Source organism: Neovison vison, chromosome 2 (assembly GCF_020171115.1).
Source record: "Neovison vison isolate M4711 chromosome 2, ASM_NN_V1, whole genome shotgun sequence".
NCBI classification, from domain to species: domain Eukaryota; kingdom Metazoa; phylum Chordata; class Mammalia; order Carnivora; family Mustelidae; genus Neogale; species Neogale vison.
Genome location: NC_058092.1, coordinates 166,233,098 through 166,247,180, shown reverse-complemented (window position 1 = coordinate 166,247,180; position 14,083 = coordinate 166,233,098). Strand labels below are relative to the sequence as shown.

At 44.2% G+C, this 14,083-nt stretch overlaps 1 protein-coding gene across 7 annotated transcripts in view; it reads right to left on the bottom strand.

Moving 5' to 3' along the window:
* SGMS1 (sphingomyelin synthase 1) overlaps window positions 1-14,083 on the bottom strand; it is a 262,858-nt gene that overhangs the window by 133,807 nt on the left and 114,968 nt on the right. For all 7 annotated transcript variants that reach the window (XM_044239513.1, XM_044239503.1, XM_044239509.1 and 4 more), the window contains one exon: window positions 5,685-5,726. The gene's annotated coding sequence lies outside the window, so the exon portion shown is untranslated. The remainder of the gene's footprint in view (window positions 1-5,684; window positions 5,727-14,083) is intronic.

Below are 14,083 nucleotides of genomic sequence, written 5' to 3'. Positions count from 1 at the left end.
CATGGTTAATGTAGGCTAGGCTGAGCTATGATGCTCAGTACATTAGCTGTAGCAAAAACGCATTTTCAACTTACAATACTTTTAACTTATGACAGGTTTATGTGACATAAGCTCATGGTAAGTTGAGGAAGTTGTGTACAGTCGCAAAGAAAGCTATGGTCACAAATTAATTAAACAACTAACAAAAATCAGGCTTGTCGTTACACTGACTCAAGACTATTGAATTAAAGCTTTGGAGTAAAATATACATAAAAGAACATCATCTCCTGGTAATAAAACATACAGAATAGACACCTGAAGATAAAGCAAGGATTTTTCCCTCACCAAAAAAAGTGTACCTCAGGAAACAGGTATCATCTTATATTCAAGACCTCATATTATGAATAAAAATCTGTTTATTTTGAATTATAAAATAACGTTCGGGAAAGTAACTTCAACCAATGTTGGCCTTAGATGTTTTCAGAGAAAAGGAAGCAAAGGAACAGACTCAACAATTATTTCTGGAGGCATATCCCGACAAGGGCATTTATAGGATACCATTTTTTTAAAGCCCCTAATTCAGATTGCTTTTTAAAATGATACTTAATTATCATGATAAAAAAAAATGACATATCATTTAAAAGAGCAATCTGGATTTTGGAATAATTGATGACCCACAGAATAGAGCTGTTTATCTCTGCTTCCCTCCAAATTCCCCCGCAATTAGATTTGTGGTAAAGCGAGAAAAAGACCAAAATTCCTAAGGACAAAGAGAAGAGAAAAGTAGGTGAGAGGAGACAACAGACAGCAGCGACACTTTGGAAGCCGAAAGCAGAGATGACCAGCGCGCCCCGCAGAGCATGCTGGGACCTCCCTGCCCAGAGAAGCAAACAACCCCAGCCAACTGCTCAAGGAACGGGGCTGGGGTTCCTCAGAAGGACAGGGGAGGGGGCGGGGTGGACAGGGACTGGCTAAAAGTCTGCACAGAGCAGTTAGACCCTTCCCTGATGCCACGCGCAAAAATTAACGCAAACTGGATTCAAGGCCTCCACGGAAGAGCTGACAATAAAAACTGCTGAAAGAAAACACATGATGCTGGGCCTGGCAATGATTTCTTGGATCTGACCCCAAAAGTGCAGGCTACAGAAGAAAACATAGACAAATGGAAACAGTCAGTCACAATGTAGACTATGAGGTGGGAAAAAATATTTGCAAACTACATATACGATAATGGGGTTAATACATAGGATACATAAAGAATTCCTACAACCCTGGGGCAAATAATTCATTATATGTTAATAAAAATAATTTTTAAAAAAAAGAATTCCTACAAGTCAACCCAAAGGGCAAATAACCCAATTAAAAAAACATTTCTCCAAAGAAGACACAGAGGTGGTCCAGAGGGATATAAAAGGGTGCTCAGCATCACTGATCATCAGGGGAAATAAAAATCCATACCACCTAAGAGAGCACCTCGCACTGTCAGTGGCTGCGAAGGAGGGAAGGGATGAAACCACAAGGTGGTGATGAGAACGTGGAGAAAAAGGAGCCTTGTGCACTGCTGGTGGGAAGGCAAACTGGGGCAGCCCCTCTGGAAAACAGTATGAAGGCTCCTTAAAAACTTGAAAATAGAGCTACCCTACAACCTAGCAATTGCACTACTGGGTATTTACCCTGAAGAGTACAAGAACACTAACTCAAAAAGCTACGTGCACCCCTGTCTATTGCAGTGCTATTTGTAACAACCAAATCACACAAGCAGTCCCAAGTGTCCACTAACTGATGAATGGATAAAGAAGATGTGATACACACACACACACACACACACACACAGAGGAATATTACTCGGCCATAAAAAAGAATGAAATTTTGCCATTTGCAATGACATGGATGGAGCCAGAGGGTACAATGCTGAGTGAACTATGTCAGAGAAGAACAAATATCACATGACTCCACTCATAGGTGGAATTTAAGAAACAAAACAAGTGAGAAACAAAGAAAAAGAGTGACAAAATCTTTTTTTTTTTAAGATTTTATTTATTTATTTGTCAGAGAGAGAGAGAGTGAGCACAGGCAGAGTGGCAGGCAGAGTCAGAGGGAGAAGCAGGCTCCCTGCGGAGCAAGGAGCCCGATGTGGGACTCAATCCCAGGACGCTGGGATCATGACCTGAGCCGAAGGCAGGTGCTTAACCAACTGAGCCACCCAGGTGTCCCCAAAAGTGACAAAATCGTAACTCTAGACAAATGACTGATGGTCACTGGAGGGGAGGTATGGGTGGAGGATGGGGGAAACGGTGATGGGGATGAAGGCGTGCACCTGTCACAATGAGCATGGGGTGATACAGAGAACTGTAAATCAGTATATTGTACACATGAAACTAACAGAACACTAAATGTTAATTACAGTTGAATAAAACATGGGGAAAACTTTTTAAATTAAAAAAAAAATTTAAAACAAAGATACCTGCACACCCAGGTTCACTGCAGCACTATTCACAATAGCCAAGAGGGAGAAGCAACCTAAATGTCCGTCAACAGGTGAATCGTTAAAGAAAAAGCGGTAGAGACATAAAATGGGATACTAACACTTAGTCTTTAAAAAATGAGCCAAACTATGAAAAGAACCTATATGTGCATCAACAGAGGAATAGATAAAGAAGATGTGGCATATATATACAATGGAACTATGCAGCCATCAAAAGAAACAAATCTTGCCATTTGCAACGACATGGATGGAACTAGAGGGTATTATGCTGAGTGAAATAAGTCAATCAGAGAAAGACAATTATCATATGATCTCCCTGACATGAGGAGTTTGAGAGGCAACGTGGAGGGTTTGGGAGGTAGGGAAGGAAAAAATGAAACAAGGTGGGATCGGGAGGGAGACAAACCGTAAGAGACTCTTAATCTCACAAAACAAACTGAGGGTTGCCAGGGAGTAGGGGGAAGGGAGAAGGTGGTGGGGTTATGGACATTGGGGAGGGTATGTGCTATGGTGAGTGCTGTGAAGTGTAAACTGGCAATTCAGAGACCTGTACCCCTGGGGCTAATAATACATTTTATGTTAATAAAAAAATTTAAAAATATTTTTTTAAAAAAGGCAATCCTGTCATGTGCTACAACATGGAAGAACTTTGGGGACATTATGCTGAGTAAGAGAAGCCTGTCACCCACAGAGGAAAAGTGTGAGACTTCATTTCCATGAGGTACATGAAGCAGTCAGGCTCTTACAGATCGGGAGTAAAGAGTGGATGCCAGAGGCTAGGGCAGGGAGGACGGGAGAGCCCCATCCATGGGTACAGAATGTCAGTTTCGTAAGATGAAAAGGTTCTAGAGGTCTGTGGCAGAACAGTATCAATAGAGTTTACACTACTGTACCAGGCACTTAGAAATGGTTAAAATGGTAAATTTTATATTTTTTGGTTTTTTACCACAATTTAAAAAAAAAAAAGGTAGGAGGAGATTATCCTGGATTATCTAGGTGGGTCCAGGGTAATCACAAGATTCCTAAAGAGGGAAAAAGGGAGGAGAAGTCAGAGAAATGCAGTATTAGATGTATTTGACCTGCTCACTTAAAGCAGCCCCTACCCGGAAGGGGGCCAACAACCAAGGATGGCAGACGACAGCCTCTAGAAGCTAGAACAGACAGGGAACGGATTTTCCTCTAGAACCGCCAGGAAGGAAGGCAACCAGATACCTTGACTGGGGCCCAGTGAGAACCGTTAGACTTCTGATGTACAGAACTGTAAGGTCAAAAAACTACTGTGTTGTTTGAAGCCAAAATATGGAGGGGCAATTAGAGCCCCAGATCTCTTCCCCATCCAAACAAACCATCCCTATTCCTATCAAACAAGAACAGGATTCTCTTTTTAAAAATAAAATATTCAGAGACCAATAAAAATCAAAACATGCTGGCAGATATTAAAAGTTCAACAATAACAGGAAAATCTCTCAGAAAGAACAAAAACACCCAGAGATGGAAAATAGTTCAGAAGGGACGCCTGGGTGGCTCAGTCAGTTAAGAGTCCACATTCCGCTCAGGTCATGATCCCAAGGTCCTGGGATCGACCCTGACATCGGGCTCCCTGCTCAGTAAGAGGCCTGCTTCTCACTCTCCCTCTACCCATCACTCCCCCTGCTTGTGCTCCCTCTCTCTCTTTCAGTCAAATAAATAAGTAAAATCTTTAAAAAAAAAAAAAAAAAAAAAAAAAGCTCGGGAAAAAAAGTAAGAAAATGAAAGAATCAAATCAGTGGGTCCAAATATCCAAATAACAAGCTCGCAAAAAAAGAGAAAAAAGAGTGGAAAGGACGTTATCCAAGTAGTACAAGAAAATTTCCCAAATTGAAGGATGTGAGTTTCAGAATTGAAAGGACCACTGACATCAAAAGATTCTCAGACATGTGTCCCCGCTGGGAATTTCAGCACTCTGGGGAATACAGAAGAGTCAAACATTTTCCAGAGAAACAAAGCAGATCACACACAACCAGCTGGGAAGCAGAATACCCGGAGACATTTCCACGTAAGTGTCACAGTGCTCAGCCACAAACAAAACCCAGTCGTAATAAAGCAAACACTAGATACTAATGTACTCACACACAGTATCATGACTCTACACATCAAGTGGAGACAGGAGGGGGCGACGCAAGCTGAGGGTAAGGGATGACATGTGAGGGCTAAATCCTTAGCAGGAAATCAGTAAAAGTCTACAATTTTAAGAGAGACCAGTGAGTGACACTCACAGCACATGGTGTGTTACTTAGAAACGGGCAGGCAAGTGCGAGAGAGCATAAGGAGAAGAGTCAGAAAGGGCTGCCCCTGGGCACAGGAGTGACAGCGGTCTAAGTGCAATGGGGAACGGCTGTTACCGTATTGTGTTTTCTTTTAAAGACTCATTGATTTGAGAGAGAGCGTGTGTGAGCAGGCAGGAGAAGCAGAGGGAGAGGGAGAGAGAATCCCAAGCAGACTCTGTGCTGCACGAGGAGCCAGATGTGGGGCTCGACCTCCCAACCCTGAGATCACAACCAGAGCTGAAATCAAGAGTCAGACGCTTAACCGACCGAGCCACCCAAATATCCCTGTTACAGTATTATTTTAATTGTAAACAATGGGCATGTACTTACCTCAAAATAAACGTACTAAACAAATGAATAGATGGAAGCAAGAAAGAAGGAAAGAGTATTTCACAAAGCCAACCCACAAACCATCACCCAGTGGACAGCTCCAAGATAACAGCTGTCCTAACATTGGGCACATGGTTCCTTACAGCTTGGAGTAAAACTTCCAGTTATAGCCTCACACACGGATTCCCAATGTGCTGCATCGCAGCCAACCAAAATGGTAATGTGCTCTGGAAAATGCTACTGGGTGCTTTAACAATGTGACCAATAATAGAGCCGCCGACATCAGGTATGTACGTAAGGACTGGGAGGAAAAGGGAAGAAAACTACTCTGAGGTAGGAGACAGCATGAGTTATAATATTGTGTGACAGAGACACACAATTATTAAATATATAATAAGTGACTGAGTTAATTAAATGGTGTAAGTAAGCATTTGACTATTATCTTTATATACCCAAAACATTCTTTATATATTCAAATTGGCCACAAAAATTGGGTGTGTTTTTTTTAAGGTCTTCTCCATGGAAAAACATGGAAAATACAAATCAAGTCTAAAAGGTACATAAAGAAATTAAAAACCCATTACCTGAATCATGCTGCTTTTGTCTGTATCAATCTTCCTTCCAACCTAGAAGAAAATACTAAGTAAATTAAAATGTAATGAGCAGCTTATGAGAAAACAAGCTGTTTCTAAGAAAAAAACTAAAACCCAAGGTAACTACTGTTTACTTCTTATTCTCTATCCACAGCAAAAACTGTTCTTTCCCACTTCCCAGCTAATTTCTGGCTGCCACGGTATACAGAGTAAATTTTATTAGGCAAAGTCATGCAGAAGCAAGCAAGCAAATTCACCACTCATAAAAAACTGTATAACAAGCATACCTAATGATAGAGCATGAGTTTTAAAACCATACACTTTTCTGAATTATCTCTTCTCCAGTCAGGCAAATAATTTGCTAACTGATGATACAGAGAAAGATTTAAAAAGCAAGAAAAAATCATTTTTCAATGATTTTCAACTGTAAGAATTACTACAGGGTAAAAGGGTAGCAACCTGTTTAAATTCTCATTCTTTATTGAACACAATTACTAGCAAGTAGAACATTTGAAGACCATGTATATGAGAATGAGTATGATCGAAGAGTTTCTAAGTCGTCTTCAACACACACCCCCTTAAAGGCTTAGACTTGCTTCCTCATTTAATTTCATTAAAGACTTTCTCAACTAAGAATGAGCTATCACCCTTCCAATACAAGTGTGAATTATGGTACCTGTAGAAAGAGGAAAAAGTTACCCTTTTTTTTAAATTAAAAAAGACTATTTATTTGAGAGAGAGAGCGCATGAGCAGGGGGAGAGGCAGAGGGAGGAGACTCCACGTTGAGCAGGGAGCCCGATGCAGGACTCGATCCCAGAACTGTGGAGATTGTGACCTGAGCAGAAAAAACAGATGTTTAACTGACTGAACCACCCAGGCGCCCCAAAAGTTACCTTTTTAAAAACTTAAGTAACATTTGTATTAACGTATTCCCGGCATACAGGAAAAACACACACACACACACACAGAAATCTTGAGTGGCTCGCTTAATTTACCTAAAGCCAACACACGCTTGCAGCCACCGCTCTCCCCAGAGGTCACCTGTCAAACACCACACATTAGTTTCGCCTGCGGGCAAGATCCTGTTATCCAGACATCTGTCTGAGAGTCCACAAACCCCTGTATCCGGACCAAAATAAAATGCTCCGGGAAGAGAGAAGCAAGTCATCGCTGATAACAAGGAGATACTGTCTCAGAAAGATGTTGACACATGAGAGGAAACTGGTTGACCGGATGCTATTTGAGGTCGACCTGCAGCATCTCGAGACTGTAGGACACCGAAGCTATGATATAAACAGATGCATGTCTCACTGGTTGTTAGATGAGGGAACGGAGGACGGAGATTGATCTCCTTTCTATAGGTACAAAAATAGCTATGAAAATACAGGTAATAACCAGACGAGTTTGTGCTAAAAGCAAGACTAAAGGACAGATACATCAACTCCTCTGATCTTCCAACCGCTCTGAAGCCTGCAGACAGATAAGGATGCAGAGTCTCCAAGTGGGTAAGGGTGACAGGCCAAGCTAAACAATTGGTAAGGCCAAACAGTTCCTCCTTTTTTTTCCTAAAGATTTTACTGATTTGAGAGGGAGAGAGAGCACAAGCAGGAGGAGCAACAGACGGAGTGGGAGAAGCAGACTCCCCGCTGGGCAGGGAGCCCTATGTTGGACTCCATCCCAGGACCCTGACATCATGACCTGACCAAAGGCAGGTGCTTAACCGACTGAGCCACCCAGGCACCTCCAAAGCTGTTCTTCTTCATGGCTTCTATGCAGGGCTAGAGACACCAGAAAACCAAAAGGAAAATGTTCAGAAAAGAGGCCAGGCTAATTAAATACAGAATATACTATATGGTTCCTGCTCGTGAGTCATTTAAAGGCAAAGATCAAGTAATCCGGGGTCCACAAAAGTCTTCTGAATTACCAGAGAGTTGACTAGTTCTGTCGTTTGTAAAGTAGGCCCACTTATCTTTCTGAGCCTCAAAGGAGAAGTTTCAAAAGATATCCGTACGCTTCACAAGGTGTAATTTTCTGTCATGTTCATTTGTTTTATGCTCTGTGTGCTTTTCCCACTTCAGCGGGAGAAATCAAAAGAACATGATGTCCGTCAGGAAAAGTCACAGATGCAGAGGCAAATTGCCACCAGAAAATTACTGAGGACCCTATGATAATGCCACCTTCAAACGACACACCATACCTGCATGAATATTTAATTCAATCATAGATATTTTCAAAAAGCACAGAACACAGTTCAAAAGGAGAATGTTCTATTCTGCTACTCAAAGACAGAGAGGCAAGAAAACATCCAAGAGGAGCGGAGGTAAGACTCCATGTGATGTGCTCGCTGAAAGGCATGTCGCTCAAAGGGCCTTCTGCACCCTCACTGAGAAGTATGAAATAACGTCAATAACTAGGTCCTTCAGACACCATATGTAAATCAATTAATTGCCTTTACATTTAATCCTAGGAGAACTGTGCAAAGCAGGGAGGCCTTAGGATCCCCCGTGGATTGGATGCAGCCCCTAGGCCCAGAGGGATCAGGTAACTTGTCCAAGCTTGCAAACCTGGCCAAGGCCACAGTGCGAGGAAGAAGGAAAGAGTTCCCATCAGCTCTGCAGGGTACCAGCGACACTATTCTGGCTTCCAGATGAAAGTGACCAAGCCTGCTGCTCCATTTAAAAATCACTTAATGATGGGGCACCTGGGTGGCTCAGTGGGTTAAGCGGCTGCCTTCGGCTCAGGTTGTGATCTCAGGGTCCTGGGATCTCTCTCTACCTGCCTTTCCATCTACTTGTGATTTCTCTCTGTCAAATTAAAAAAAAAAAAATCACTTAATGATTCTTTCACTATTTCCTGGTTTCAAATTGCTTCCAGTTTATCCTGAATGAAGGGTATCAGCCTGCCTTTGCCCTGTGAGATGGGGTGATGCCTTGATGGCAAGTGGCGTGACGACAGAACCAAAAATAGGCCTGGACTGTCTCTTTCTTATAGAGGAGCTAATGGTTCAAGCAGCAGAGAGCTCTCTGGGGATCTTCTGTATATGGGATCGGGCCCACTTGCACAGTAAAGCATACGGGGGGGAAATACTTTTCCATATGGGTTGGGCTGTGGCTCTAACTTTCAGTTGAGACCAAATGCAGAAAGCCAAGGATCTTCGCAGACAGTAACCCAGCGACAGGCAGGAGAATACTGGGGGGAAAGAGGACAGAATAAGGGAGTCTTCCCTTATTTGCTAATTCTGGGGAGCAATACTCACCCCGCTCTGTGTCTCCTAGCGCTGACTTCCTCTCCAGAAAAACCACACTGGGGAGGAAGGCTCGAAAGGGTGAAAAGGAATGAGCGTTAAAGAAGCAAGGCTTCTTCAACTGAGGAAGGAAAAGATTCAAGTTCACAGCATTCCAGAAGGCATGGCCAGCTCCCACTTTACAGGTTTGTATTTGAAGGGCCAGTCCTGTCAAACCTTATCACTTCCTCCTGGAGTGGCTTCATCTTGGGGGCCAGCCTGACTGATGGGGAGGAAGAGGCTGCCCACAGGACAACCCCAGCAGACGAAGCTGAAATTAGCTGCCACTGCCCACCACGGACACGTGACAGGAAACTGCGGTGGGCACGCTTCACTGTTGGCAGCCCCAGCCCAACTCTGTAATTATAATTCAGTTATTTCTTCTCAGTGGGACGATGGTGTGTAATTAGACAAGAATAATACGGAGACCAGTAACAGCACAAGATCAATTTAATTATACTTTCTATTTTTATTACATTTTTCCATTAAGATGACACTTTATTAGAATAGTAAAGACCACTGCAGTTTTTCTCATTCTCACTCATAAACAGCAAATGCAAATTAAGTCTTAATCTCCGACTACAAAATCCAAAGTACAAAGTCAGTGCTTTCTTCCTCATCTCTAACAACAAGCACAGTTTAATTGCACGGTTTCTCTCTCTCCTGCTTGGAGGAGAACCTCAGCAGTCTTTCAGGAGGGATGGATTCAGGGGCAGGCATCAGGTCAAGTTTACATGACCGGAAGGGGCCGTGGGCACCTGCGGACCCTGCCAGGCTGCCTTCTGGTAGCAGCTGGCATCACCCCCTTCACCAGGGAGAGCAATGTGGGATGACACTCCAAGAAAGCCTTGATCTGCCCCTCACTGCACCGCAGTCCGACTTTTTCCATATTTTAAGCCTAGCACCAAGACGGAATTGGATGTCTCTTCCCCACCGCCCCTCAGCCCTTGCTTCGATGTGCAGGACATCATGGTTCTCCCCAGAAGCCAGAGCCCCTTCTTGGAGCTGCTCAGCGGGGTGTAAAAGAAAACATAAACCACCCCTCCACCAACACACACACACAAATCATCCATTAACTACCCTGAGACTTCCCAACCTGCCTTTTAAAGGGCCTTCCCTTCTCTTCTCTTCTGTAAAGTGCATTTGAAGAGCGGAGTTTGGAGGAACAGGCTCACCTGGAAGAAAAGGACAGGTCTGCAAACTTCAGCCCACTAAAATGTGGGAGCCAAAGGAGAGCATTATGGGGGGGGGGGCAAGCATTTTCAGGGAAATACAAGGCGCTAACCATTCCCAGAGACGACGGAGAGTGAGAGCAACTACAGTAAGGGAAGTGAGGAGAGAAATTAATGGGAACAAAGCAAAATGGTCTGAAGCTAATCCCTGAAGACCTGAGTGTGACCTCAGGCGAAAAATCACCCCTTCTCCCCTTCCCCAGAGAGGAGGTGAGTGCCTTCCTCGGAAGGAAGAAGGAAAGTCCCTTTTATCCTGTTTTCAGCAAACCTTTCCTGAGTGGGATCACACAGAAATCCCAGAGCAGCTTCGGTGAAAGAGCTCACAGCTCGGCCAAAAGGAACACCCAAACCACTATTTACACTTCTGTGTGCCAAGTGGTAACGGGAAGGTAAGGAACATCAACCAACATTAGCGCTTCCCTGCCTGAGACCAGGCGACCATTCCTGGCCACTTCATGGCTCTCGTTCTAATCCCTGAGACCAGTGAATATGTTCTTGCTACTGATGGGAACAGGGGTATAAGGGACACAGAAAAGGGTCTTTCAAACACAAGTAATGGTTTTTATATTAATTAAATCCTCAGATACCCCTGCTCCCACCCCAAATTAAAAAAATCTACTCCTATTTCCCCATCTGAAGTCTGCCCAGAAGAGTCTCGGGCGCCTCAAACTTGTGCTCAGACCCTCACAAACTGAGAAAAGAATTTTCTGACATGGCAGGTCCTCGTATAAGCAATGCCCTGCCCTGCTTTACTGGAGGGGATCTGGTGGTTACTAAAAACCCTACCCATGGATGTGCCAATATAATCTTCCTCAAATATTATTGAATTGCAGTTCCTCAAAGAGAAGGGCCACACTTTATCCCTGCCAACATGCTCTCAGCACCTACGATGGTGCCGATCATTGTGGATGATCGATAGTCATCTAAGAAATCCTAACAGGTTTTTCTTGACCAATTCCATCAAGTCAAACTTCTCAGGTCAGGTCAGCCACCACTTTGCACACCAAAGTCATCATTTTCAAAACTGGAGGTTGACCCACCTTCAAAAGATCTATTTGTTGTTATTCGAATGTTTGAGTCTGCAATTCTCTCTCATGACCTTCCCTTCTCGCTCCCTCACTGTCAATCATGCCCACGACCCCGTGGTGGGCAGTGAAAATCAACATATTTACAATAATTCAGGAATTTTCTACATGATCTCTCTTTTACTTAACAAAAACATTGTCCTCAAGGTATCACATGCACACCCAGTAAATGCTGGTTTGGTAATTAGTCCCACTTAATATCTGATTATAACTTACCTTTCACTAAAGCCATCTTTCCACAGTGGGTATGCTACTAACAAGAAAAGTTTTGATTGCAGAAGGATCAAAAGCTATAACGCCTTTTAAAAACTACTTAATTGAGGTCTCATCCACTGTGGTCCCAGCAGCCTCCCTTGCAAGCACCATCTTCCCAACTAGTCAGAAAGTCTCACAAGCAGAGATTATGTCATGGTGACACGGAGGAACTAAAGGGATCCACAAAAACCTTTTTGTTCCTTTTCCTGCTTCTGTTCTTGCTAGGACTTGCACCCCCTCTCTTTACACACGGGGTATAAGACCAATGGCGTGTGTCTAGAAAACATCTAAGGGAGGACCAGGAGAGGATGAGGCTGTCATATGCGCATTCCAGCCACCAGAGCTAGACATCTCCACTCCGGGACCCCTGGCTCCAAGGAGTGACACGTGGGCCCTTATCTTGGTTCTCACGGTTCCTGGATGCTTGAGGGGACCCCGACAGCAGACCACAGCCCTCCACCAAACTCTAGACCCCAAGCCAGGCCCAGACTCCCTCTTCTCCTCTCGGAGCCTCTGTCCGCACCTGCAGTCCGTCTGTACTCTCGGGAAGCCCTGCGGGCGGCTGGGGGCCCGGCCTGCGGCACCCGTACGCAGACACGGAGCACATGCAAGGCCGGCAATTCCAGACACGCGCCTTTAAAACTAATCCAAACACCATGCCTTTAGAATGTTGTTTCTTTCTAGCTACCGAGAAGAACACATATTTAATGAAAATTAAAGGAACTGAGCACAAAGAGAACGTTCCGATTTCCTTTTTAAACACTTTGAAGCAGTTCGGACTTGAGAAAAAAACCCAGCAGGGCCGGCCAACCTAGCTGCCCTAACTACTGCCAGTCACAGAACCGCCCTTTCCCGGCCCTGGAAGAAGGAAAACTTAGCTAACTGTTAATAATACAAAATGGATGAAAAAGAAATCCCAAACTCAGTCCAGTGTAGGAGCGGATTAATTTATTAACTCCAGTTCCCGGCTGAGAATCACCCACGTGACTCGAAGCGGATGCGGACAGACGCGCGTCAGGGCGTCAGCACAGCCCTCTGACTTCCGGGGACTCGGCCACGTGATACAGCTCCATATACACAGCCGCAGCGGATTGGACCTGCAGGAACACCTGGCCACAAGGCAGCCGCTCATGGGCTGGCCGGGAACCTAAAAAAAATGGGGCCAGCCAATCAGATGGCTGCCTCTAAACCTGGACTCCAAAAACCCTAAAGGAAGTTGCTAGTTAGATGCTGGGGTACAAGGCCAAGGGGGCTGCTGCTGGGGGTCTGGGCCACATGTGTTGTGGGAAGTGCACACCGTCCCAGGGTCAGCCTGCCCTGATTTCTACCACTAGCAAATCACCGCAGGCAGAGCTCGTGATGGCCACGGACTCTGAACTTACGGGTAAGGACCTGCTACGGTAGCATCTGGGTGGGACAAAACCACCTTGTTTGAGGTCGAACAGCTCCCATCACTTGGTAAGGAACCTGAGGCCAAAATCTTCAGGAAATGGAGGCCTGTTCAAGTTCCTCTCTCGTCAGGACTGCAGGTTTCTCAGCTAGAAAGGAAGGCCACTTGGGGAGAGGGTCTCTAAGTTCTGTCTGTGACCTTTAACCTCGGCAGGGCCAGCGCCGGGCAAGTCAACAGGCCCTTCTGTCCCGAGGAGGGCTCTACCGGGGGCAGTGACGGGAAGCATTCGCTCTCACCTAGGCTGTCACATGATTTCTCATCCGATTAATTGGAATTAACAAATTTTTCTATAAAGGCTCCTAAAATATGCCACTTTCCAGGCTGTCCCATTTTCGCTATCTGTACAAAGAATACTGGAATTTTTCAGTTGTTTTCAGCTACTCTGTTTTTCATTTAAAATAGCCAATGATACGAAATCCCAGCTCTCCCTTAAAGAAACTAAAAAGCAGAGAGACTAGTATTTGCTTAGTCATTAGAGAGAATATTTATATCAGGAACAGTGCTACCATCTTAACCATACTTTCAGCATTCCACTTGGGTGGGGTAGCGGTGTGGGGACATGGTACCAAAACCAAACACTGGGAACCCAAATACCTACCCTAAATACCTATCTCAGCACGCAGCTTTTAACAAATTAGACAGGCATTTGTCTCAAGGTCTAAAACTGTAAGCATTCAACAAATGAAATTGCTCAAAATATTTTTAGAATGATGTCAGAAAAAAATGTCCAAGATTTTGAAAGGAACAAAAGAAAACTCCTAGACGTCCCTTCAGTGGCAAGCTAGACATCACCAGGGCCCACTGGGGGACATCCCAGTCACAGGACTAGGAACCTCTGATCCACTGTCTATTTCACAACTCAGTGCAACTGGCAGAGTTCCAAATAATCTGCCACAGCAATGCAAATAAGATCTGACTTCTGCCTCAGAGAAAAGATAACCCAAAACAGTACTTTGTACTGTTCTTTTTCTAACCATAAAATCATGACTTTTTTTTCCCAGTTCCTCAGATTTTCCTTTAATTTCCTCATTGAGTTAAATAAAACCTACATGTTCATTTTATATCTACATGAAATACATTTTTA